General features: G+C 49.7%; 1 protein-coding gene across 1 annotated transcript in view; it reads left to right on the forward strand.

Annotated features, from left to right (window-relative positions):
• Positions 1-608: 608 nt before the first annotated feature.
• LOC133375143 (neurexin-2-like) overlaps positions 609-26529 on the forward strand; it is a 224977-nt gene continuing 199056 nt past the window's right edge. The window contains exon 1 of the mRNA XM_061606708.1: positions 609-831. The gene's annotated coding sequence lies outside the window, so the exon portion shown is untranslated. The remainder of the gene's footprint in view (positions 832-26529) is intronic.

Here is a 26529-nt window from a genome sequence, read left to right on the forward strand (position 1 = left end):
GGACGAATGGCCTGGAGGTACAAGGCCGCTCCTTCCCTCACCTACCTGGCAGGCTTGTTGGTAAGACAAGAGGGGTGTTGCGGGGGGGGGGACCATGTACGCTGCCCGGTGCTCCTTGGCAGAAGCCGAGGATGTGGAAATACGCGGGCAAACGAAGTAACACGAGGAGGGTTTGAAACGGAGGCGGCGGCGGCCACGCCGGTCTCTGAGCATGTGCTGCGTTTGGTTTCACATGCTCCGTTGTCTTCCTGGCGCGCTGGAAGCCCCTCGGCAGGCCACGGGCAGATATCGCTGCAAAGCGCCTGGCGGGTGCCTGGGCGGAAGGCCGCGGCCCCCTCCCCCGCCCGGCTGGGCCCGAGACCCCTTGGCCTGGGGCGCGACGGCCGCCTTTCCGCCGTCGGGAACCGCTGCTGCTGCTGCTTCCCCCTTTGTGCCCCTTCGCCCCCTTCTCAGGCGGGAGAGGCGGGGCCCGGGGGCGAGGAGGGGGCTGTGGCGCGCGGCTCTCCCTCCCGGGCGGGCGCAACGCCAGCCCGACCCGGCCCGGTCCCCTTCTTCGCGGGCAGGCGCTGGGCGGGCAGAGGGGGAGGGCCGAGCCGGGGCGGCGCTTGGAGGCGGAGGGGCGGCGTCGCTGCCTCGGCCTGTGCCGCCGCCCGTCCAGGCCCCGCCTCGTGCATCTCCGTCCGCCTCCTCCGGTGGAGCCTCGTTCGCCGCCTTGCTCGAGCCCCCGCCGCCGTCGAGGAGGAAGAGGGGGAGGAGGGCCAGCAGCAGTAGCAGCCCCGGCCATTGTCTCTCTCGCTCCTTCGCCGCCGCATCGCCTCCGCCCGCCGGCGAGTAGGTACCCCGAGGGTGCGCCCTTGCGGTGGGGGTGGGTCCTCTCTGCAGGCGGTGGCACATTGGGGAGGGGACGGAGGTAGAGGGGCCCCGCTTGGGCGGCTGCCAAGGAAGCATCCGCGGTCGCCTTTCCGCCCCCCGCCGCGCCCCACACATGCGCCTCGGGGGGGGGGGGAGCTGCGGTACCAGCGGAGGGGGGGCTTGCTTCGCTGGCTTTCTGCCCGGGATGGAGGTGTATTGCGGGGGAGGGGGCTGGGGGGCGAGCGGGGTCTCGGGGAGGGGGCGCCAGCCGCGGTGGGCTGCTTTTTCACTCCCCCACCCCCCGGCTAAGGGGCGTTTGTCCATCCCGCCTTATCTCCCGAGGTGGAGGTTATTTTTCAGTCGCCGCCGCCTTTCGGGCTTGACATCCCCTCTGGGGGGCTCGTTGTGGGGCGGTGGCGATGCCCTTCGGACAGTCTTTTCTCTCGGCGCCTCCAATCCCGCCTCCCCCCCCCAACATTTCCACCCAGATCTCCCGATGTTCCTCGCTTGCCGAGTCTGGCGCTGTGCAGCCTTGGTGCAAATCATAGCCGCTCCGATGCCCGGTGCCAGGCGGCTGGTGTGGGCAGCGTCCGCCTCCCGCCCGCTGGAGCGCCCAGCTCGGAGCGCCCGGTGAGATTAGCCGCCGTATTCGTTGGCAGCCCCGCAGCCCTGCAATGCCAGCTCCCGCCGGTCCTCCTTCGCCATTCACTATTAGGCAGGGGCTGATCCTGCCTCAGCCTGGTAGCCTCTATTGTGGAAAAACCAACCCAGCCCTTGGAGCCAGATGTGGCTGGCATCTTTTAAAAGGGGGGGGGAGGAGAGCATCTTTTCCCTCTGCGCTTTCTCCTGCAGGGTAACCAGCCTCTTGCTTTTGCTGCTTGACACCATGGGGGGTGTGTGTGCAGGGAGCATTGCTGCACAAGTGGGCTGTGTGATTGTGTGTCTGGAGGGGGGAAGGTGCTAAGAAAAATGGCATTCTCCTGGCGCTATATTTCTGCTGGTAAGGAATATCCCTGCTGAAAGGAACTGGGTTGTTTAATGTAGAAGGATCTAAATATATTGAAATGGGTGTTTTTTCCACACACACACCCAGCTTGTCTGGCAGCTCCCTCTTTGTGTCATGAGGGCTTTGCAGGAACGGTTTTCTACCGGGGTGGTGGAGTGTGACCCAATGTTAGTAGGTTGGGGGGCTTAAAGGAGGAGTTGTGGGCAGAATCCCCCCCAACACTGAGAATGGATCCCAGCAATACAGGTCCTGCTCAAGCCTTTGTCATGCGCCATGAAGCTTCCCTCCTTCCTTAGAAATGTGGATTTTAAGGGAAAGGGGCTCTCTGCAAAGAAGGGGGGGGAGAAGAGGAGTAATGCACTCCTTTGGAAAGAGCTGGGAATGGGAGGGGGCTGTAAGAGCAGCACTGCCTTGGGGGGCTCCAGAAAGGAGGGCTGTCTGGCTGGTAGTGCTCTCTCTCCTTGCGTGTTGCAGACATTTATATTATTTATTTGGTGTTGTGGGTTACTCTTCCCTCTCTTGTGTGTCCTCAGTCAATTTCTATCACAAGATCAGTGGCAATATTGAAGGGCAGAAAGATTGGTAACAAGTGGCGTGGTTGCCTTGAAATTTATATATATATAAATATATATATATATATTTGAAAAAATCTGCTAGCAATTTGCTTATATTTGAAAGGGCCCTTTCTTTAGGAATAAGAGAAGAGATGGCAAGAAATCCCAATTTCCCTCCTTGCAAATAAATAAAACCGCTACATGATTCTCTCTCTGGGAAAATCAGCTCTCTGCAAAGGGGAAAGCCATCATGTTCAATGGTGCTAATTAATTTTTATTAAGAAGCCAAAGGGATATTTGTTAGCCCAAGAAGCATCCTTGGGCTGCAGCAGCTCCAAGCAGAGGAGGGGGAAGAGGGCAGCATGACAAATATGTTTTCTACAGGAGCACCAGAGAGAGAAATGTCAGTGGCAGGTATTTACAGCGGCTCAGGTGTGGAGCTGTCCTTTTGAGGAGCACACCTGCTACAGCCTCAGCAGTTTGGCCCCAGGGATGGTGGCCGAGCGAAGCTGAAGCAGAGCAGCAGAGCCATGCTTGTATGGGCCGTACCTCCGGGAGGCGGCTCAGTCTGGGGACTGCTTTGGAAGCCCTGCGGTTGGGTGCAATGCCAGGCCTGGAGAAGAGAGGGCATGAGCGCCTTCCCTCCAGCTTGAGGGGCTTGCTTTGTCCACACCTGGAGATGGCTGCTCCGGTGGGGGTGTGTCTCCTGTTGCAGTGAGGCTGTTTTGTTGGGTCTGCCCATGGTGAAGGGACCGGATCAGCTGGAAATGGTCTTTAATGTTTGTGATACAATTTTCAGCATGACAGGGTGTGCTGTGATTCTTGTGACAGTTTAGTTCATCCTTGCGGCAGCCTTGTGAGGTGGGCTCTGAGAGAGACAGAGAAAGAAGGACTTGCCTGAGGCTGCTCAGGTCTCTTACATTCCCCACTCCCACCCCACAGCATCTTAGTCCCTGTTTTTACCATTTTGGTTTTGTTGAAGCCTCCGTTCCTCCCTTTGAAAGAGGTGAATATTGTTCCCACTTTACAGAACAGGGGAACTGAGGCTGAGAAACAGCAACTTGTTGAAGTCTGCACCGTTACCCCTGAATGTTTCACCTGCTTTTATCAGTAGAGTGCAAAGATTCATAATTGGCATTATGGGTGGTAAGAGCCAAGCCAAGCTGGTCTTTTTAGCTATCAGGTGTTAAGCAGGGTGTGATCTTCTGCATGGGTTGAGATTCTTCAAGGGGCACTTAGAGATTTGTCGGGCACAAGGACAGCACTTTCTGAGTAGCCATCTTAAAAAGAATCGGTGGCAGCCAGCCTTCCAAGCAGTGTCTGCCCTGTTTATCCATCCAGCTGTGCCAGGAGAGGAGGTGGGGCGCAAAGGTCTTAAATGAGTCAATCACAGAGGTAACATGGGGACTTTGTTTCACTATTGCCCTGCCAGCCTTGCAGGGTGACCTTGCCCAATAGCTGTGCGCTGAAAAGGGGTCCTCAGCTACCTGGGGATGAACAGGGGCCAGAGCACATGTCCCAGAAGCAGAAGCCCCTGTTCAGTCCTTGCAATCCCCACCAGCAGGGCTGGGAAAGGCCCTGTATGACATCCTGGAGAGGCGCTGCCTGTCCCTGTAGACAGCCGTGAGCTACATCGGGGTGGGGAACCTGTGGGGCCCCAGATGTTGCTGGACGACAACTCCCATCATCCCTGACCATTGCCCACACTGGCTGTGGTTGATGGGAGTTGGAGTCCAGCCCTCCGCTCGATGGACAATGGTCTGACTTGATCTAAGCCGGCATCTTCCTGTTTCTGGTGCTGTTTGGCATTTAGTTAACATTGGATGACCTTTAGTTTTGCCAGGACTGGGGAGTAATTCTGCCCCGCATTTGCTCTTGATGACCTGAAAGTGGGCTATCATCTAGGAGTTTGTTCTGCTTGGAAGACCTTTCATGTGGAAAGACAGGTAGGGACCCACGATGAGGTGTCAGGCCTGTGTCTGAGTTCGTCTCCACCCTGAGCATGCTTGCCTTGCCTTTTCCGTCTGAAGAAAGGGAACAGCAGTGGTGTCATTCCAAAGATATCTCTGCAAAGGTCTAGTAAGGTAATTTTAGATTCTGGCTTTGTGCCATGGATTGTGTGATATTGTGTGCGATGGTGGTCTGTGCATTCCTTCACTCTCTCCATAACGTGGGAAGCCAGTGGCCTTGCTGCATTTGGGGCACTGCTGCTCATTCTGCTGGGTAGGGCCTGGATGCTTGCCCTAAAGGCCTCCTTGGACCTTGAAGACTAGTCTGGGGTGGAGGTGATGGGTGTAAATGAGGTGCTGAATACATTGCATTGGCTGCCGTTTATGGTAACACATGGGGGGGGAAGCCAGGCCCTTCCTCTCCCTGCCAAGAAGGGAAGCAAACAACTGGAATGGCAAGAAGGAGCTGCTTGGTGGGGCCAGGCCAGGCCACGCCAGGCAGACCATCCCGGGTTCTGTTGGGGAGGGAAATGGGCACAGTCCATGGGGATTTCTCTTGCGCGAGTCCCAGAGGAGCGAGTGCCAGCTCCACAGGGTTTGTGTCACACAGAAGAAGTTTGTGTTGGATCATGCCCACTGTTAATTAGTGGGAATTGTGGGATAGAAGGCGAGAGAGAGATGATGCCGGGATGCTTGCACAAAGTACTAAAATGTCTTGGGCCAGCCCTAGAATGAGCACCAATTCCACTTTGCATAACCGGGGTTCATGCAGAGGAGACATTTTTCTATCAGGTTTCTTTCTCTTGCTTGCTCTTTTTATATATATTATATATATGTATGTGTATGTGTGTGTGTATATATATATATACCTGCTGTATACTTTGCAGAGCTTCCCTTTGGAATATTTCACTGGAAGAGGCGTTATCACTTCAGATAAAAAACAGCAGCATAAACCTCTTGAGAATTCCTCTTTCTGTTGGAGTTCCTTATCATCCACTTGCAATGTTCACACCAGAACTCCTTTAATTCACTCCAGATTGTGTGTGTGTGTGTGAGCTGGTGCCAGTTTTTCTAAATGGAGTCTCCCTCCCACTCTGTTGCTTTTTCTTCCCTCACAGCCTGCTGCTTTGCCCCCTTTCTCTTCTCTCTCCACCCCCTCCAATTATAAAACAAAATCACCACTGTAGCAAATTGGTACATTTGAGCCTTGGTCAGGACTGAGAGGGAGCCGCCTCTCCACCCCTCCCATTGCACCTTCTTCCATCTCTCCAAGACATGTCATTCTGTGGGTACAGACTACTTTGTCCTCTTCAGGAGTGGTTTAAAGTGTTGGCCCAGATAAATTTTACATGAATAATTTCTCTCCCTGCAGCAAGAAAATACACAAAATGAGCCCTTGGGCGGGCTATAATTGATTTTTTTTCCTGGGCGCCTGAAATGCGATTTGCGGAGGTGTGTGTGTTTTGTGAGCATGGATTTGAACCTGATCTTGCAAACCGGTTTTAAAAGCTGATCTTGTCATGGGAGAGAGGGAGACCTGCAAGGGTGTACTAGCCAGAGCTGAGGGTCCTTCTGCATCTTCAAATATTAAATTTATATTTCTTTCTGCATCAGGTGAAAAGTTCTTTGCAAATCTGTTAACAGGGCAATCCTCTTTATTCATTTCATATAGCATTTTTAATGTGCTTCATATCTTTTCATTTGTCTGTTCTCATAACAACCTTGTGAGGAAGCTTGTTAACACTTAGGGCTATCCCTATCTTTCCTATAGGAAAACTTAAGGTGCACAGAGAATCATTTGCCTGAGGGCACATAATAAATCCCATAATATGTGGTTCAACCCTGAATCTCTTGACCAGTGGTTGACAGACTATACCTTAGTCCGCCACCTTTTCTTCTTCTGTGAGCCTCTTGTGACCTTCCCATCATTGGTCTTGGTGATGTGTGAGAGGGTGCTCTGTTGTGCCCACTCCCCAATTCTGGAATGCCCTTCCCCTGGAAGTTTGGATGGTAGAGACTCTGATGGATTTCCACTGGCAAGTAAAAACAATCCTGTTCTCCCAGCCATTTATGTATAACATTTATATATAACATTTATATCCCACCTTTCCTCCAAGGAGCTCAAGGTGACATACAAACATAATCTTCTCCCTCTCGATTTTATCCTCACAACAACCCTATGAGGTAGGTTAGACTGAGAGGCAGTGACTGGCCCAAGGTCCACTGGTTTTCCTGGAACAGATGTTAAGTTAACTGGCCTGCAATTTCCCAAATCCTCACACCCCTGGATCCATTTTTTAAAAAACTGATATTACATTAGTCACTTTCCAACCTTCATTGTGTGGGAACTGATCTGAGGGATGAGTTACATATTTTTTGTGAGAAGATCAGCAATTTCATATTTGAGTTCTTTAAGAACTCCTGGGTGCATGCCATCCGTACCCAATTATTTGTCAGTCTTTAATTTGTCAGTAAGGTCTGGAACTCTTGTCTCTTGTTACCACTAAGTTCCTCAGACCCTCTTCCTGAGAAAGTTAGTTCATGCACAGACATCTGCCCTATATTCTCCACTCTGAAGACAGATGCAAATAATTCATTTGGCTTCTCTGTAATATCCTTATCTTCCTTTAGTACACTTTTGACTCTCTTGCTCTCCAAAGGCCTCTCTCACTAGCCTCCTGCTACTAATGTTTTTAGATTTTTTTCTTGTTTGGCTTTGTTTTTAGCAATGTTCTCAAATTCTTTTTTAGCTTTTTTAACCTGCTTTGCATTTCTTCTTCCAAGGTTTGTGTTCCTTTTTATTCTCCTCATTTGCACAAGACTTCTGTTTTCTGAAAGAAACTTGCATGCTTCTAATAGTTTATTTGCTTGTTAACCATGCTGGCATCCTCATGGCCCTGGTGGTACCGTTCCTGATCTGTGACATGCATTCTAGCTGAGACTACAGAGCTGTGTCTGTCTTGCTCGCCCTGCATGTGGAACCAGCAGCAATTCAGAGAAAGCTACTTTGAAGGTCCTGGCTTTCCACATCCCACCCAGCAACCTAAATTTTGCTTCCAAGACTGCACAGCTATACTTCTCCACATCATTGGTGCCAACATGCACTGAAACCATTGACAGTTCCCCAGCATTATCTACCAGGTGGGTGACAGCTGCAACTTTCACATTAGGTAGGCACCCATCCTGCACCCTGCTAATCATGTCCCTAATGACCGCTAGGGTCTCCCAGAAGAGTGTCCTTGGCAGTGAAAGGATAATTGCTCATCCCTCAAGAAATGGGTCCCGTCTAAAGGATCGTTTCCCATTTCTTCCTCAGTGTGACTCCCTGCTTCTCCAGGACACCAGGGGAGCTGCCACCCCAGGGGTGGGATACAATTATAATGTCCCCAAATGCCTGGTCCACCCACCTCTCTGCCTCTTCTAGTATCTCTGTGTCAGCCACCTTAGCCTCAAGGAAATGAACTCATTCCCTGGAGTGGGCCAGGAGATAATGCACCAAGCCCCCCCCCCCAGGACTTCCCTCCAGCCGGCAGATAGTTGCACCTGTGGCATTCTATGCCATACGCTGGAAAGCCCTCACAGTCCTGCTGGCATTCTGCCTGCATATCTGTCTTTGGAGCGTATTGAGTTAGGGTTCAGTACTTATGTGTTAGGTCAAAGAGGGGAGGGGGAGAGCAGTCTCCCCTGGCCTCCTTGCCCAGCTGCTGAACTTGCCTGTTGGCTTGACACTTCATCAGTTGAGGCTCCCCCCTTGATCATGAAGTGGGCTCCCTCGCTAAGTCATTCCAAATGTATATCCCTGGCTAGCTTCCCTCAGCTGCTAACGCAGCCAATGAGACCAGTTCCTCCTTTGGAAAAACCAAAGGCGGTGTGGACCAACTACTGGGCTCAGCCAAGGACGACTGAACAGTCTGCATGCAAAGCCTGCTCTGCCCCTGAGTGACAGAGTTTCCCCCAGGATCAGAGCTAGTACAGCTAGCTCCTGCAGAGCTGCATCCATAACTCAGTAGTAGAGTGCATGGTCTGCATGCAGACGGTCCCTGGATAGCTGCTTCCAGTCAGAGTAGACCTGAGGGCCTCAGTCTGTGGTCCATGAGCTCCAATCAGGTGATCTGTGTAACAGCTGAGAGTACCTACCCTGGGCCCCATATTTGATTAATTTTATTCTGACAGTGGAGATCAAGGCTGTTTTGATCCGGGTTGGATTATCAAACAGGCTGACAGGTTCTGGCCGAGGCCTTTGATTTTTGCATAGTGCTGGTGCAATCTATTTCCCCCTTAAAAAATCACCAGTGAAAAAGGCCATTCTCTGGCCCAAAGAAAGTCATTTTCTTAATATGGTGCTGGTTTTAATGATCATGCTATTTAATTTTTCTTTGCATTTAATCCAGAGTTGAAATGTTATGTTCACTCTACAGTATATTATTGATATTGTTATTTATTGCGTCTCTTACAGAAGGTCCCTGAGTAGGTTACAGCATACAAAAACATCTTTCAAATGGTAGAAAAAGATCCCACCTGTAACCCATTCCACACTACAGGGAGGATGACTCATTAAGAATCTTATTAAGTGGTCTACTGAGACCCCCAGAAATTTCCAAATGGTCTGTGCTGGTGGGGTGTTTGAAAACCCCTAGGCTAGATGGCAATATGGATGAGGCCCATGGCAGCCCCACATGTTCCTAAAGGACTCCTTAATGAAAGAGGAGTCCAGGACCTTTGCATTAAAACGTGGGTGGGTGGGATTGACCTCTGGTGAGACATCTCTGCCTGCATGAACTCCTTTTCCAAAGAGTCTGAGAGCAAACCTGGGCATCCAAAGAAAGCCTCCCCTTGGGACTGCTAGCTGGCTTGAAGTGGCAGAAAGTGACTGAGCCTATGTTGATGAGCAGTTAAGGGGGTTTGGAAAGGTGACAGAACAAGCTTAAAGCAAGTGGAAGGCAAAGCTGTCATGAACTGTTGTGCATGTGAAACCTTCTAGTATTTTGTGTGTGTGTGTGTATGTTTTTGCTTTCCTCTAAAGTATTAGGCTTGGGTGATTGCATGAGTTTCTTTTGTGGTTGGGTCCTTGTGTGGGTTGATAAGAGTAGCTGCCTTGCATGTTGAAGGTCACAGGTTTAATCCCTGGCATCTCCAGGTAGAGCTAGAAAGACCCCCTCAATCTGAAACTAGTTGTGCACCCAAACTCTAGATCACTTATGAAAAAGTTAAAGAGCACAAATCTTCATACTGACTCTGCTTTGTACAGCCCTCCACTAGGAGAATTTCGTTTCAAAATGAAAGTCTTGTCCAAATGTAAAAAACAAAAAGGAACACAAACTTTGTCAAAAGAAATGCAAGCAGACAATAAGAGATGCTTAAAGAAATTTGAGGATCACATTGCTAAAAACATAAAAGACCAACAGCAAAAAATATTTAAATGCGTTAGTAGCAGGAGACCAGCTAGGGAGGCAGTTGGACCTTTGAATGACAAGGGAATCAAAGGTATGCTAAAGGAGGAGAAGGAGATTATGAGAAGCTGAATGAACTCTTTGTACCTATTGTCTAACAAAACCTTGTGCAGTAGATTGTCTGTAGGATCAGCCTCCACCCTGAGAACTGGAAAGTGGCCAAAGTAACAACAATTTTTAAAAAGGGATCCAGAGGAGATCCTGGAAATTACAGACCAGTTACCTTAACAAAATACCTCACCAAAGATTCCTGAGTAAGCTTAGTAGTTGTGGAATAAGAGGAGAGTTTCTCTTGTGGATGACTAACTGGTTAAGGATCAGGAAGCAGAGAGCAGGAAGCAGAGAGCAGGAATAAATGGACAGTTCTCCCAATGGAGGAATGTAGAAAGTGGAGTCCCCCAAGGATTCGGATTGGGATCAGTGCTTTTTAACTGGTTCATAAATGAACCATAATTAGAGGTCAGCAGTGCAGAATTGTTCAGAGTAGTTTAAACAAAAGGATTGTGTGAAGCTCCAAGAGGGTCTGTCCAAACTGAGTGAATGAGCAGGAAAATGGCAAATACAGTTCAATGTAAGCAAGTGTAAAGTGATGCACACTGGGGCAACCCCCGCTAATTTTACATATCTGCTCATGGGGTCTGAATTGACAGTGACTGGCCAGGAATGAGACCTTGGGGTCATAGAGGATGGCTCAATGAAAATGTCAACCCAGTGTGCGACAGCCGTGAAAAATGCAAATCCTGTGCTGGGAATCAGGAAAGGGACTGAAAACAAAACTGCCAATATCAGAATGCCATTGTATAAATCTATGGTGCAACTGCATTTGGAATACTGTGTACAGCTCTGGTTACCTCACCTCAAAAAGGATATTGTTGAGTTGGAAAAGGTTCAGAAGAGGGCAACCAGAATGATCAGGGGGATGGAGTGACTCACTGATGAGGAAAAGTTGCAGCATTTGGGGCTTTTTAGTTTAGAGGAAAAGTGAGTAAGTTGGATTCCTGCATTGATCAGGGGGCTGGACTCGATGGTCTTACAGACCCCCTCTAACTGTACTATTCCATGATTCTGTGAGTGAGAGGGAACATGGTAGAGGAGTATAAAATTATGCATAGTGGGGAGAAGTGGACAGAAAAAGTCCCCCCTTCATAATACCAAAACCCAGAGACATCCCATGAAGGTGAATCTTGGGACATTTAGAACAGACAAAAGAAAGTACATCTCACCACAGTGCATAGGGGAACTATGGAATCCCCGCCCACAGTGATGGCCCCCAACGTCAATAGCTTTAAAAGAGGATTAGACCAATTCGTGGAGGATGAGGTTGTGCTCCGCTGCTGCTCTCGGAGGCAGAAAGCCCTGGATGCCGGTGCCTGGGTGTTGCAGATGGGGGGAGAGAGAGAGCTGCTGTTGCACCCGGGTCCTGCTTTCAGGCTTCCGGGAGGCATCTGCTTGCCTGCTCTGAGCACCAGATGCTGGACTAGATGGGCTTTTGACCTGATCCAGCTACAGGGTGGTTCGTATGATCTTAAACCCCAGAGAACAGCTGCCGGTCAGTGTAGACAATACTGAGCTAGAGAGGCCATTGCTCTGACTCTGCATAAAGCTAAGTCTGGTGGCGTTTCGTTTTCCTCCCACCATGTGCTTCTGTGATGGGGATGGGGTCGGGTGGGGGTCAGGCCGCTCTTCTGCTTCCCTAGCAGAGTCCTTCTGTGGGAATGTGTGAGCCTCAGAGGAGCCTGTGAGGGCCAGTCAGACGCCTCTGGGAAGCCTGGAGCAAGGCTTGTTTGTGCCCCAGCAGCTGGCGTCCAGAGGCTGTGTGCTGGAGTCGGTGTGTAGCCATTGTGCCTAGTAGCCATTGACAGCCATATCCTCCTTGACTTGACCTAAGCCCCCTTTAAAGCTGTCTGAGAATGGGCTCTTGTCAGCAGGGGAAGACTTGGGTGAGCTAGTGTCTTGGACAGCTAAGGAGTCGGTGCTTTATTTTTTCTCTGTTTCACTTAAAATATTTCTGGACAGCCCTTCATCCAAATCAATTCCACGGCAGTGAACCATGGGAGCATTGTAACTATTAATAACGGAAGAAAATAGAACAAAATATCAACATTTATGACAAATTTGTAAAATGAGAGGCAGCAATAAAACCTAAACTCTTGTGTCTCTTTGGGTCTTATATCAGGTAACAGCCAGGTAACCAGCCAGTTCTTAGTCTATCTGCAAGCATTTTCCACCACCACCACTGCTGGAGATGCCATCATCATGGGATGCTCACAAACATTCCAACTGTTCAGGGGGTGGGGGAGAGGCCAGCAGTAGAATGCTGCAAAACACTCTGGCTGCTGTGATGGAAGAGAGTGGTCAGTTTGGCTGGGAGAAACCCCTCTCTCCCCGCCCCATGCATGGGGCAGAGACTCCAACGGACCTGTTGCCCTGAGTGAAATAGGAGGCCAGGCAAGCTGCATAGATGGCAGTGTCTGTTTTATGTCTTTGACTTTCAAGCGGTGATTTGATATAACCAGTCAAATCTTTGGCTGTAAATCTGCAGTCTAATATTGTTTCAACACCATCTCTGAGAGGGAGAGAGATGCTGGCAGAGAGGAGGGCGAGGGAGCCGGGAAACAATGGGGCAGCCTCCAGGATGTCAGCTGTGAAGGCCAGGGGACTCCTAGGCCCTGCCTGTATCCCATCTTCAAAGCCATCTGGAGTGGCCCCGGGCTCCTGCATGCCTGCACGGTGGCTTCTGTGTCACCAGGAGCTGGGGAAGGGGCCTTGTGGTAGGTCACGTCTGGGCAGGCAGGCTGGGGTCCACTGCAGTGCTGGCTGAGGGCGGGGGGAGGTGGCTCAGGGAGACCAGAAAGCAAGTCTCGACAGGACCGGACAGGACACACTGAGGGCGGGGAGTCACCCCAGGTGGATTGGGGGGGGGGGGCTGGGTTCTAGGTCTTCAGGCAAAGGCTGTTTTTGCAAGTGGTAAAGGCGGTAACAGAATGGTTGGAACAAAGGGGGTGTGGTGTGCTGGGGAGGTACCTGGGCATGATGAATGCATGTCCAAAGCCACCACAAGTGTTGGGCCTGCCCCCCCCCCCGAAAGCTCAGCTCTGATCAACCCTGACTCAGATGAAGTGCTCGCTTGTGTGTGCTGAAATCTGGAAGAGAGGAATCAAAAGCCAGCCGTACTCTGGCAGGGAAGATGGGACAACTGGGCATGTGCTTTCTGAGTTGGGGGGATGCTGTATATGCTGGAGCAACTATTGCCTACATATGCAGCAAGGCTTGGGGCAGGCAGACAGGCCCCTCCAAAGGCCTGCGTCTGGCTTGCAAAGGGTTGCACGTGGAGGTCTCTGGGAGGGTGGGGGCCTTGTCTGGAGGATCTGTGGGTGTTGGCCTTACCTACCTGAAGAGCTGTAACACCGAAGAGGAAAAGACGTGTTCTTTGCTGCTGACCCAGAGAGCAGGACTACATCTTACATCTTGTGGGCTTAAGTTGCAGAAGGGGCATTTCAGCTCAAACGCCTGGATGGTGATAATAGCAAGTTCAGCCATTGCCTAGAAAGGTGGGCTGCCCTCCCTCACTGGGGGTCTGCAAGCAGAGGGTGAGGATGCTCCTGCTGTGCATTGCCTGCATCGAGCAGAAGACTGGGCCAGATGGCCAGAAGCCAAATCCCAGTTCTAGGATTTGGTTTAAGAGCTGCCGTGCTTAATCTGAGCAGACATCCAGCATCCCATGCCTCCCTGTGGCTTGCCAGGCTGCTCTGGGCCCAACTTAGCAAGGCCATCATTGCATGGGGTCTTTTCTGCAACATCCCAATAGTTGCTTCTTGACTACCTCCGGGGTTTCATTGTGTAGTTACAAGTGGGCTGGCTGGGGGACCTCTCTGTTGTAAGGCTTCCTTCAAGGAAACAGTTCCAACACTTCAGTAACTCACTATACATTTAAAAAACAAATACTGTATAACCATTTTGGTCCATAAGGGGAGAAAAAAATCAAACCGCATGGTTTATTCAGTTTTATTTCTTTAAATCATTTCCAGACACTTAAAAAAAAATCTTGAAGTGGATTACAACCTAAATTAAAGCATTACAAAATATCAAGATAAAACATTGCAGATGAAGGTCTATTCTAAAATACACATTTAAAGCATCATAATTAACAGTTGGATGATGCCTTTATTATGGACAATGCCTTTATTAGGACTAACTGAAATGTTGCAAAATAGTGTGTCAGCTTCCATGTTTTCCAGAACTCTTCATCAGGCTAGAGGTTACACAAGGCTCATGGAGGCGGCAAATCACTGCCACAAATGAGGCTGGATGTTGAATCCTTGAGGTATGCATGTTGACTCAGTCGAAAGATGGAGCTTGCTTATTTAGTGGCTGTTAGGTGCTTGCAGGTATTGAGCTATACCTTACTGAAGAAATGACCAAATCCCACTTCTGAAAACATCAAGCCCAGGTGTTGGTTTGGTCTGCCTCCCTGTTGCTTTTGCTTGTGTTTTGTGGAGAGTGCAGTCTTTGTGCAAATCATGCCCTTGGCAATTGGGCTTGGGGGGAAAAGTTGAAATGATGGGTGGGCTGGTGTGTGTGTTTGTGTTTTGTGCGCCCCCGTGATGTGCGCGAGAGTATGGGGTAGCCATACATACTCTTCGTTTGGACCCCTCCCACCACTGGCCACGTGGTGGTCAAGAGGGAAGTGGCCCTTGGGCATAAAAAGGTTTCCTAAACATACCTTGTCTCAACTGCTCTCAACCATAGGCTTAATTGATAGACTTGCATGTTTTTTTTCCCATCCTGCAATCAAAGTTTTGTAAGTCCTGTAAGACTTCTCAGGTGCTTGTGAGGCCATTTCTGGTGTGTTGTTAACAACTTTTCAGTTCAGAATCTTATGTACCTCTGAGTATCTAGGCAGTTCCCTGAGTGTGCAGAAACCACTGTCTTATTTTTGGGTGCCTCCATTTATTAATGGGGATGATGACTAATAGTCATGGAAAGTCCTCTGTTTCTCTGTTGTTTTTCTTATGGATGCCTAAATGGCCATTAATTTTCCTGCCTTTCCCACAGTCAGGCTCTGAATACTGTGCTATCATTTAAGAAGCCAGTAGGGCCTGCCTCAGAAATCAGCAGTTGCCCCCATCTTTTGCAACATTCTGGGGGAGGGTACCACCTCTGAGGCTGCGTAATGATGCCCTTCTTTGGTTGATCCTTCAAGGTCATATTTTGGGGATCAATATCTTCAGCCTGGCTGTCTTTTAACAGCAGCAGGTGCAGGGAGAGTGAAATGAGGTGAATGGGCACAACAGGATCTCCTGGGTGGGTCCTCTGGTCTTTGTAGGGTTACCTTCCTCAAATGTTAACACCTAAACAAAGTGCCCCCTCCCCAGTCTTTCTGAAAACTGCCCCAAATAAAATTTATGTGATGTTATTGGAATATCACTGGAGCCCTGCATATCTCTAAATTTCTGTAGTGTCTGAAAGTTGATGTCTTTTTTAAAAATTACATCTTAGAACTGGGTACTGCTCATTTTGTAATAGCTTTATTAAACAACCTTGTATATGTTGAGACAAACTCTTATCAATCCAATTAATGCAAGGCAAGTGTTCCCATTTTCTTCAGAGGAGGCTTTTCAGTACTGGAGAATATTCACAAGGAAGAAATAATCTGAGTTCCCTAACCTAGGGTTTTGGGAACATTAAGAACTCCAGACTTGGGGATGGGAGGCCAGATAGAAGCTTGGTGCAAAGGATACTGACACTGGCCTTCACATTTGTTCAGTCATGTGGGCAGTGGCGTCACTAGGGTTGGTGTCACCCCGTGCGGTAACTTCTTGGTGAGCCCCCAAATGTTCTGCTGAGCGTGGATGCGCGCATAAAGCCAGCCACCCATGACCCTGGGAGGGTGCGCTCTGGAGGGGCACCCAGCCAGAGAAGCAGGCCTGGGAATGCCGGCGCGCCTCCCTCGCCCCGCCGACGCTGCTGCCGGTCTTGCCCGCCCGCCCGCCTGCCTGCCTCCGAGGAGGAGTTGGCTGCTCTGATGCTGACCCGGAGTGCTTCTCGGCTCCCTTGCTAGGCAACGGCGCGGGTGCCCTGCCCTGCGACGCGGCGGCTCTGGGTGTCACCCGGGTGCGGTCTGCACTCCCCGCACCCCGCTAGTGACACCACTGCATGTGGGCTTTTTTGTTTTTAATAAGGATGGACACAGTTGATACAAAGTCAAACACGTTTAAATCCCGTTTGATTCTGGCAGAAGAGTGAACCATAGATTGAAATCTATGGATCTTTTAAGGTGTTTCACTTTAAGGTCTTGATTAGAGTTGCTGCTGCCACTAGTCGTTGCTGCTGTGCATAAAAATAACCCTTTTGTTTTATCTTTTATGTACACTGCCCAGAGAGCCTTTGGGCTTAGGGCGGTATATAAATTAAATAAATAAAATAAATAAATAAACCCTGAAGCATGGAGCTCCATCCAGCACTCTGCTGGATATCCCGGGTGCGAGAAGCGGGACAAGGCAGAGGCTTCCAGGCCAAGGGGAGTGGTTTGGGGGGGATGTCTGAACCTCAGAAGGACCTCTTCATTTGGCTTCTGACTTCAGAACAGAAGTGCCGTGGCCTTTCAAGCAAACTCCAAGCATGAATTTGAGTAAACAAAGCTTTGGGAATCAAGGAGTGGTAGATGGAGGGAGTAAAAAATATATATTGCAGAGTCACAGAGACGTGAAATCTAGGATTATTTTTGTTCTTATGACAGTTGTAACAAAAGCAGAGGCTCTCTTGCTTGTGAAGACAGGGCCAGCTTCCCAACTTCAGGACTGAGCTTTCAACAACCTTGCCTTTTTCAGGCCCTCAAAGAATTCCTCAGGTACTTACTGGCTCTCGGAGAGATTATAGCAAAGATTTCTTCTTTGTGCTTCTCCACCCAGGGGGTCCCAGATTGCCAGGCCATTAAGAGCTTGAATGACCTCCCCCCTGCTTTCCCTCCCTGGGATTTTTCTAAACTTCCTTTTCCACATTGACTTCTGATGGTTTCTTAATGGCCCACCAGAGCTGGGGCAAAGGGCATCTCTTCGGCTCAGTGAAGGAGGAGGCAGCAGGAGCTGCTTTGGCCTGGAAAGATTTTGAATCCAAATCAACCTACCATTATTTGGTGTCAGAAAGGAGAGGCAGTGGCTAAACACCCCCAGATGCAAAACATCTGGGATTCAGGCAAAGCGCTTCTGCGGATCAAGTGCAAGACTTCTTAGCAAGGGGGAGTTTGTTGTCACAAAAACAGAATCCCCCCCCCCCAAAGTAAGGATGCAATTCTCTACCTCTTCAGTCAGGAATATCTGCCATTGTGTTTAGTGAGCGTCAGGCCCAGGATGTGACTCAGGAACCAGACCAACGGCTGTAGTTAATTCGTGTTTTATTAGGGTAATGTCCAAACAAAGACTGCGTTTTCTCATGAAGCAATACAGGGATACAGGTCCTGTGGCATTGGGAGAAAGTTGACAGAGCAAGGGACTTCTTCCCGCCTGTTCTTTAAGAAGGGGCCAAACGGGCGCGCAATCTTTCGCTCCTCCTTAACTGTCCCTCAGGTACTGCCCGCCTTCCCCCCCTTCTCTCCTGTCTTTTCAGCTGTCTGCGTGTGCGCGGTGAGGGGGGAAGCATCACCCCCTCCTCTTCTGAAGTTTCCGATTCCAGGATGGGGGATAGGGGAGGGGCTGATGGTAAACTGCCTCCCCGCTTTTTGGCTGTGAGCAGCCCTCCCTCTTCCCCCTCTTGCTCTGAGCCTGAAAGAGGGGGAGGCGTGAGAATGTCCAAGGAGGGCTCAGGCTCCCCGTTGCTAAGCGACCTTATCACTGGCAGTTCCTCTGTTTCGTCTTCGCTCCAAAGGGGGGAAGTTCCTCCCCCTTCCCTCTGCCATCCATCCGAATACTCTTCTCCCAACTCTCCGGGATCCAGCTCCCCGGGATTGGGACCCCAACTCTGCCTTCCGACACCATCCCCCCTCCCAGGCTGTGCCCCCCTCCCCTTGTCTGGCTTGGGACGGTGGGGAAAACGTTGATGGAAAAGTTTTACCAATTCTGGAGCATGCACATCAGCTGCATCTTCCCATGATCTGTCAGCCACCCCATAGCCTTTCCAGTGAATCAAGTACTGCAGCTTGTGGCGTCTGATCCTGGAATCTAAGATCTCCTCAACTTCAAACTCAAGCTGCTCATTTACCAGGAGTGGAGCTCTGGGAGGTTCCTCCGGCCGTAACTCACTGGGAGGGGCGGCTTTCGTTAAGAGGGATCGATGGAACACAGGATGTATTTTAAACGTGTCAGGCAGCTTCAGTCGGTACGCCACGGGATTGATTTGAGTTTCTATTTCGAAAGGACCCACCCTCTTGTCTTGTAATTTTCTACATTTGCCCGGCATCTGGAGGAAGCGGGTGGACAGCCATACCTGGTCTCCCGGTTGAAGGGGGGGGCCCTCCTTCCTGTGCAGGTCAGCAACTCGCTTGTACTCCGTTTTGGCTTCGTTTAACTGCTGTTTCAGTGTCTGTTGCGCCGCTTGCAATTCCTTAAGGAAGTTCTCAGCTGCCGGTACCAGCATTCCTTCTGAGCTGCTTGGAAAGCCTTTAGGATGGAATCCATAATTAGCGAAGAACGGGGTTTGTTGAGTGCTGGAGTGCAGAGAATTGTTGTAGGCGAACTCTGCAAAATGCAAATATGATACCCAGTCAGTCTGTTGATAGGACACATAACTTCGTAAATATCTTTCCAAAACGGCGTTCAAGCGTTCCGTCTGCCCATCTGTCTGGGGGTGATGGGCGGAGGAGAGTTTTAATTCCATCTGCAACTGTTTCCACATTGCTCTCCAAAATTTGGCTGTGAACTGAGTTCCTCGGTCTGAGACTACGCTGTTTGGCAATCCATGCAGCCGGTAGACTTCTTTTATGAATAACTTGGCCGTTTCTTTAGCCTCTAAGGCCCCTGCACAAGGAAGAAAGTGTGCCATTTCGGTAAGTAGATCCACCACTACTAAGATGGCTGTCATTCCTTGGGACTTGGGTAGATCAGTTATAAAATCCATGGAGAGGTCCTTCCAGGGTTCGTGTGGGACAGGCAACGGTTGTAACAGTCCTGCTGGTGTCCCTGTTTGTGTTTTTGTCCGCAGACAGACAGAGCAGGACTTTACATAACTCTCAATATCCCGACGCATTTTAGGCCACCAGAAGTCCTTGGCCACGTTCTGAATGGTCTTGTAAATCCCAAAGTGTCCCGCTGTGATGGAATCATGACACTGGCGTAGGATTCTGAGCCTTAATTCCCCTTCTGGCACATATCTGGCGGTTTTGAACCATAACAGTCCATTTCTCCAGTGAAAGGTTACTTCTGAGTCTTGACCTTGTCCCGTCTCCTGCTGATATTTTAGCATGTCTGCATCTTCTTGTTGTGCCTTTTTGAGTTCCTCTTCCCATGAAGGCTGGCATACTCCCAACGTTAATTTCTCTGGCGGGATTACGTACTGAGGCTGGTCCTCGGATTCACTTTCTTTGTATTGTGGCTGTCTGGATAAGGCATCCGCTCTCTGGTTTTTGGCTTGGGCATGGTAAGTAATCTGGAAGTTAAACCTAGTGAAGAACTGGGACCATCTTATCTGTCTCTGGTTCAGCTTTCTGGCTGTTTGGAGGCTTTCAAGATTCTTGTGGTCGGAGCGCACTTCAATTCGATGAGAGGTCCCCTCTAGGTATTGTCTCCAGTTTTCAAAAGAGTCCTTGATGGCCAGCAGCTCCTTCTCCCAAACTGTGTAGTTCTTCTCTGCAGGCTTTAACTTCCGAGAGAAGTACGCACAGGGGTGCAGCTCCTTCCCTTCTTGGTCTAATTGTAGTAGGACCCCCCCGATGGCAAAATCTGAAGCATCTGCTTCCACTACGAAAGGGCGGTTCGGATCAGCAAAGCGCAGAATGGGCTCAGTAGCAAACCTTCTCTTCAGCTCCTCAAAGGCCTCGGTGGCGTTCTCTGTCCATTGAAACTTCTTCTTCCCCCTTAAACAGTCAGTCAGAGGAGCTGTTAATTTGGAAAACCCTGGAATGAACTTTCTGTAATAATTGGCAAACCCCAAAAACCGTTGTACATCCTTTTTGGTGACAGGTTGGCCCCAGTCCAATATGCAGCTTACTTTCCCTGGGTCCATCTCCACGCCTTCCGCTGAGATTCGATATCCAAGGAAGTCTAGAGACTTGAGGTCAAATCCACATTTCTCTAATTTAGCATACAGGTGATTTTCTCTCAGTCTCTTCAACACCGTCTTCACATGCTGGTCGTGGTCTTCCTGGTTCTTTGAGAACACCAGGATATCATGTAAGTAACAGATTACATACGTGTCCAACAAGTCTCTAAACACGTCGTTCATGAATTTTTGAAAAATTCGTGGACTTCCACAAAGCCCGAACGGCATGACCAGGTATTCATACTGTCCGTAAGCGGTCAAGAATCCTGTTTTCCATTCATCTCCCTCCTTCATTCTGATCAGATTGTACGCTCCTCTCAAATCCAACTTCGTGAAGATTTTTGCAGAGCACAGTCGGTCCAGCAACTCTGAGATCACGGGCAGCGGGTAGCTGTTGGGGATGGTGATCTGGTTCAATGCGTGATAGTCGTTACAGGGTCTGAGTTCCCCCCCCTTCTTTTGCACAAACAATAGTGGCGCTCCAGCAGGGGATTGTGAGGGGCGTATGAATCCTCGCCTCAGGTTTTTATCCAGGAATTCCTTCAGGGCCTCCCTCTCATTCTCTGTGAGAGAGTAGATTCTCCCTGATGGGATGCTGGCTCCTGGCACTAGGTCAATCGCACAGTCGTAAGGGCGGTGGGGGGGGTAAAGTCTCTGCCTCTTTTTCATCAAACACATCTTTGAATTCTTCATACTTTGGCGGCAGGGTCACTTGCTCGATCTCTTGCACTGCCCCCGCTATGGTGTTCTTGATTCCTTCAGGTTGACAGTTCTCCTGGCAATACTGTGAGGTGAACCACACCACCGCCTCCTTCCAACTTATTTTGGGTTCATGCTTTGCTAGCCAGGGCATTCCCAGAATCACCTCAAAGTTCGAGAGATCTGACACGTATAGCGAAATGAACTCTTCGTGCCCAGGGATTTGAAGTTTCACTTCCTCCGTGGCTTGTGTCACCCCTCCTGACTTCAGGGGTCTCCCATCGATAGTCTCCACAGCTAGGGGAGCGTCCAGTTTCCACCGGGAAATTCCATGACGCTTGACTAACTTTGCATCAATAAAATTTGTGGAGGCCCCACTGTCAATTAAGGCAGTGGAATTAAACACCACTCCTCTGGAAGTTGTAATCCGAATAGGCAAGACCAACACCCCCTTTGAGGGAGGTTGGATCATTGGGGGGCCTTTATACAATGCTGCCCCCAGTCCACCGGCCTGCACGTGGACTGGGTGTTCTAGTTTCCCGACGGCTCGGCTTTCCCCCCTTTCAGTCCACAGTCTCTGGCCACATGGCCCGGCTTTGAACAATAAAAGCATAAACGTTCCTGGTGTCGTCTTTCCTTTTCTTCTTCCGACAGTCTTGGCCTAGCCCCTCCCTGTCCCTCAGTTGCATTACCTGGCATCCCTGCAGTGGGAAGGGTCTTGTTGTGGGATGCCGAGGCTGAGTATCTCGGGACCTCCTGCTTCCTCTGTACCTTCCTAAGACAGTATCCTTTCTCACGAGATACGGAGTCACCCATTTTGCAGCTTCTCCCTCCAGGAGGCTAATCACGAAAGCTACTTTAGGCCCATCGTCTGGAAATTCCGTGTGCCTGACATCCAGATATAACTCACATTGAGCCACGAAGGTTGCCAACTGATCACTTTGTCCCGCGTATTTTGGGGGCAATCCAATGGGAACCTTTACTAAGGCAGCTGGAGGGGCTGTTCGCATCTGGTCTATCGTGGCCTTCAAGGTTTGATTATCCGTCTTCAGCGCCTTGACTGCTGCTAGCAGGGCTTGAACATCCGTCTGCAAATCAGCTACCTTAGTCCTCAAGAGTTCCACTTCTTCCGTCTCAGAAGTGGGGTTCGTCCCCCCCGCTGCTCCCTTTGACATCTTGTCCCAGTCAAGTGAAGAGAGCGTTGAGGGTGATTTAGGTGGCTCTGTCAAGCTGTCAGGCCCAGGATGTGACTCAGGAACCAGACCAACGGCTGTAGTTAATTCGTGTTTTATTAGGGTAATGTCCAAACAAAGACTGCATTTTCTCATGAAGCAATACAGGGATACAGGTCCTGCGGCACTGGGAGAAAGTTGACAGAGCAAGGGACTTCTTCCCGCCTGTTCTTTAAGAAGAGGCCAAACGGGCGCGCAATCTTTCGCTCCTCCTTAACTGCCCCTCAGGTACTGCCCGCCTTCCCCCCCTTCTCTCCTGTCTTTTCAGCTGTCTTCGTGTGCGCGGTGAGGGGGGAAGCATCACCCCCTCCTCTTCTGAAGTTTCCGATTCCAGGATGGGGGATAGGGGAGGGGCTGATGGTAAACTGCCTCCCCGCTTTTCGGCTGTGAGCAGCCCTCCCTCTTCCCCCTCTTGCTCTGAGCCTGAAAGAGGGGGAGGCGTGAGAATGTCCAGGGAGGGCTCAGGCTCCCTGTTGCTAAGTGACCTTATCACTGGCAGTTCCTCTGTTTCGTCTTCGCTCCAAAGGGGGGAAGTTCCTCAACCTTCCCTCTGCCATCCATCCGAATACTCTTCTCCCAACTCTCCGGGATCCAGCTCCCCGGGATTGGGACCCCAGCTCTGCCTTCCGACAGTGAGGTTTACTCCCAGGGAGGTATGTGCAGGGTTGCCACCTCAGTCTCCAGTGCAATAGTAGACATCAGCATGTGTTTTATACAGGTTAGGTCTGCAAGCAGAATATTTGGTTCCTGCAGGGGCTTGATCCCAGTACTTTTTTGGGGGGGAATCCTGCATCTCAGATTTTTTTTTATTCTGGGAGTTCCGCAACATGCAAAGGAGCCCCGTGGATTCTTCAAGGGCACAGAAGCTGGAGAGGCTTCACCACGCACACCACACACACATAGCCACCCCGAGCCATTAATTTCAGCTGATAAATCTGCAGAGCTGTCTCAAATAATGTCAGGAGGAGCAGCGTTTGGAGCAAACTGATAAAATGAAACAGCAGTTTGGTCACCAGGGTTGGACAGGATTTGGATGCAAATCGCAGAGAAGAACAGCAGAACCATCCCCCACCCCCTGCATCCCTGCATGGATTCTTCCTTACAGTGTTACTGATAACAGGGCAAGAGCTGATAAAATAAAGAGCTCCTCTGAATGAGTGGCCTGCCGGCCAGCTAGGAGCACGAGTAGAGGAGAGTATGGGAGCTGTCCAGCAGTTGCTGAACACTGCACACTCCTGATCACTGACCCTAGGGCTGCTTGGGGTGGGAGTCCAGCAACAACTGGAGAGCCACAAGCCCCCACCTTGGCGAGGGTGTTGGGCTAGGTCTGGGGAGACTGAGTGATATTGCCCCAATCCCCATCTCTCAGCCTAGCTTACCTCACAGGTTTATTTATTTATTTATTATTTAATTTGTATCCCGCCCTTCCTCCCAGCAGGAGCCCAGGGTGGCAAACAAAGTGCTAAAAACACTTTAAAACATCGTAAAAACAGATCTTAAAATACATTAAAACAAACCAGCATTAAAAACATTAAAAAACTTTAAAGAAGGGTTAAAAACATTACTAAAAACCATATTAAGCAATTCTAACACAGACTGGGATAGGTCTCAACTTAAAAGGCTTGTTGAGAGAGGAAAGTCTTCAAAAGGCTCCGAAAAGATAGCAGAGATGGCGCCTGCCTAATATTCAAAGGGAGGGAATTCCACAGAGTAGATGCCGCCACACTGATTGGCTGGGTATGTATGGGATAAGACGGTCTTTCAGGTATCCTGGCCCCAAGCTGTACAGGGCTTTGTACACCAAAACTAGAACCTTGAACCTCCTTGTTGTGAGGATAAAAATGGACTGAAGCTTCACAGGAGCTCCTTCAAGGAAAGGTAATATAAAAATATAATAACAATCAGATTTTTTTTTTTAAAGCAGAACAGGGAGCACCCTCAAGTGGGTGAGCCTGATGCAGCTGTTATGGTGAAAATTAGCCGGCAACCAAAGGCCCCATCTATTTATTCCAGATTCAGCCATTCCAGCAGGACCGTCATTGCTCCTCAAGCCACTATGAGCAAGAGACTGCTGGCCGCCTCAGGGCATCCAGAACTCTCTGACCTTGACCACTCTATGGGGCTTTTCATCAGTCCCTAGAGAACTACAGCTGTTCTGAACCACAACAGTAATCTGGAGCCCTTTGAGGTGTGTGAGAAAAAGGAGCAAGGGGACCCCAGCTTTCTACAGAGCAGTGGGGGGCAATCTGAGCCCCCCCGACTCTGCATTGCAGCAGCCCCAGTGGCCAGCATGGTCAATGGTCAGGGATTTTTAAAAAATGTTTTTAACGTTGTTTTAATGTATTTTAAGGTCTGTTTTTATGACGTTTTAAAGAGTTTTTAGCGCTTCTGTTTGCCACCCTGGACTCCTGCTGGGAGGAAGGGTGGGATATCAATAAAATAATAAATAAATAAATAAATAAATAAATAAAATGATAGGAATTGTCCAACCACATCTGGAGGGCCTCAGGATGGCCCGGGCAAAGAATAGTCTTTTTGTGACACCTCTGTGGGGAAAGCATCCTACCAACAGGGCACCATCCCTGGAATATGCCTTGCCTCCAGTCACCCCCTCGGAAGGCTGCAGGGTCCAGAGCAGGGCACCTGGAGATGATGAGACTCAGAGCTGCAGTTTTAGATTCTGGAATTAATGGTTTACTGGCAGGAGAGGGGAGAGGGATGAGCATTTATTTTTTGAAAAATAAATAAAAATATTACTGGTAGGTTAGCCACTGTGAGAACACGATGCTGGACTTAGAAGGCCCATGGGCTGATCCAGCTGGCTCTTCTTATGTTCTTGCTATGTGTATTACTTCAGTTATGTCAAAATGTGGAATCTGGCCCACTTGCATTTGGGCCCCTCTGCTTATCTTGCTGAGAGTGGCCCTTGTCTTCTTCCCCAAAGTCCTCCTCTGATGGAGCCACATCCCTGGAGAAGCTCCTTTCTTCATTAGTCTTCATTAGTGCCTGCCTGGCCTTGGAGCCAAGAGGTGAGAGCACCAGGCTTCCTACATCTGGCCATCTGCCCCCCCCCCCAGCTTTGGGAGGAACCAGTAGTAGTTTTTTGGGTGACAGAGCTGTGAGCTCAGTACAGGAACAGCAAACAAATTCAGTACTGAATTTTAAGTGAGTCTGTCCATCTCCCTTGAGTCATTGTTTTCTATTTGTCTTTAGTTGCTGGGCCTCTGGTTTCTATTTAAAACCTAAGCAATTCCCACAAGAATGAACCTGAAGCCTCCCCCCCTCCCCCCAGTTCAGAGGGGTATCTCTGTTCCTTTCTTTCCAGGAGGAAGATGTCAACTTAACCCTGTTAGAGCTGGGAATGTCTTCTTTGCAAGACATCTACGGGCAGTTGAGGACGGGAGGGGGATAACCCCCTCCTCCAGGATCACACGTTTGTCTCATTGTAGGGAGAGCTCTTGTGAATGGAAAGCGTAGTCTGGTAAACATCCTGGTGTGGTTGCAGTCCATCTGGGAGGAGGGCTCTGAGTTCTAGTCCTGTAGTTTCCAAGCTTCCCCCCCCCCAAACCATTTGAATGTAGCTGAAAGTCTTTGTGGACCACTTGCTTATGCTTTTCTGCTTCTAGTTCTTCTTGCATCCTGTCCACAGAAGCCACGGGGGAGGGATGAGCTTTGGGGGTCTGGCTGTGGCACAGAGCCAATTTCGTGCTGTTGGGTCCTCCCTAAATAGCTTTGAGCCAGCATCTTGGAAGGGTCACCTTACCCTGACGGAGCCTGGGTTGGTGGGTTTCCAGGATAAGCTGTTTCCCCTGGCTTTTGATGGGTTTTTCATCCTCTCTAGTTTTGCTGTAGCCATGGTTATGTTCTGTTTTTCATTGATGATTTCTAAGTCTGTATTTGTGTTTGCAGTATAGTTTGTATCTGTATTGGAATTGTTTTTAGATGTGTTTATGTGTTTTATTGTTTGTATGTTTGCCATCCTGGGCTCCTGTGGGAGGATTTAAATGTTGTTGCTGTTGACTGTGTATTGCCTTGTGGCCCCTTGCAGGCAGAAAGGCAATCAGAAATACTTTCCTAAGTCATAACTAATAGCTCAGTGGACTAGGGTAGTGCTCTTTTGCACGCTACCTCCTTGTGGGAAAGCCTGGAGGCAAGCAAAGACTAATGGGGGTGGTTTAAAATCCAAGAAGCAGCTATGCAAAAATGGTAGAGACATGAAATACTGTAAAAAAATGCATTTTTTTTTAGCAAACAACATTGCTGTTTGCAAAGAGAGGTGAAATGCCTGTATGTGAGATTCAATACAGACCTGTGCATGACTGCTTCTGTCTCTCTCTCCCCCTTCCCCCCTTGATATTTTGGACCGCAACTCCCATCAACCTCCACCAGCAGAGCCACACTCCCCATCAGTCCCAGCATCCTATGGCTATGCTGACTGGGGCTGATGGGAGCTGCAGTCTAAAATGTCTAGAGAGAACCAGGTTGGCAAAGGCTAATATAATGCTGACACATGTTGTTGTTATAAACCTTCAAGTCGATTACGACTTACGGCGACCCTATGAATCAGCGATCTCCAAGAGCATCTGTTATAAACCA

This window comes from Rhineura floridana, chromosome 22 (assembly GCF_030035675.1).
Source record: "Rhineura floridana isolate rRhiFlo1 chromosome 22, rRhiFlo1.hap2, whole genome shotgun sequence".
Lineage (NCBI taxonomy): Eukaryota > Metazoa > Chordata > Lepidosauria > Squamata > Rhineuridae > Rhineura > Rhineura floridana.